Source organism: Aptenodytes forsteri, unplaced genomic scaffold, assembly GCF_000699145.1.
Source record: "Aptenodytes forsteri isolate BGI_AS27 unplaced genomic scaffold, ASM69914v1 Scaffold47, whole genome shotgun sequence".
Taxonomy (NCBI): domain Eukaryota; kingdom Metazoa; phylum Chordata; class Aves; order Sphenisciformes; family Spheniscidae; genus Aptenodytes; species Aptenodytes forsteri.
In genome coordinates, this window is record NW_008794731.1 from 308,278 (window position 1) to 309,343 (window position 1,066).

Consider the following 1,066-nt stretch of genomic DNA (forward strand, 5'->3'; position numbering starts at 1 on the left):
GGCGGGGGGGCGGGCCAGGCTCCGGGCACGGCTCCCAGCGGGGCTGCGGCACTAATTACAGCGAGCGGTGACGAGGCTGTGGGAATGGGGCGAGCAGGAGGAAAACCTGAAGGCTGGGAAAACCTTGCTTCCTCCCAGCCCGCCCCGAAGCAAAGGCAGTCCCGGCTCTGCCGCGGCCCCAGGGTACGGAGCAGGCGGATGGGGGGTGGCCAAGGGACAGGGACGTGGGGACAGCGCGTGGCATTGCTCCAGGGGGACTCCCAGGCACTTCGCTTCTGCAGCTGGTGCTCGACCTCGGCCAGAGCGGACCCGCAAGGGGCTGAGCCGAAACGGCCCGGAGAGGCAGCGGGATGGAGTGGCATCCCCCAGCAAGGAGCATCCCATCCCCCCGCCTGCAGCATGCACTCAGCACCCGGCCAGAAGGCAGGATCAGCCCGCTGCCCATCCCAGGCACCCACCCGGGGCCATTTCGGCTGCATGGGCTGCACCGAGGAGGATGGGGAGGAGAAGGGAGGTGTGGAGCTGCAAACACCCCCCTGGCCCGTGGCACCGAAAAGCAACGCTGGTGTGCTCTGGATTTGCACCAAAAGGCAATGCCGGTGTGCTCTGGATTTGCAGGGCCGGTTTCCCCGCCCTGTGCACTCCTTAACGCCCCCGTAGCACCCCATCCCACCACGCTGGTGGGGACCGCGTGCTGCGGGGCCATTTCCGGCAGCCCCGGGACCAGGCACCGCTGCGGGGCTGCCGGGGCTGGCGGATAAGGAAGTCCCGGCGGGCGGCGGAGCCTATGAGCGCCAGAGGGAAGGCGAGGGTGCGCACACGAGGCTGCAAAAAGAGGAAGGCTGACAAAAAGGGGACATTTCCCCAGCAGAGAGAAGAGACGCCCCAAAAGCCGCCCTCGCCCAAACACTGTGAGCTCCCTGAGCCCACCGTGAGCTCCCCAAGCCCGCCGTGAGCCCTCGCCATCGCTGCCCGGTGCCCGGTGGCTGCAGCACCCGGCCTGGGAGTCCCTGTGTGCCGGGTGTCCCTGGGCCGTGCCAGCTCACGCGCCCGTGACGTCCCCGCC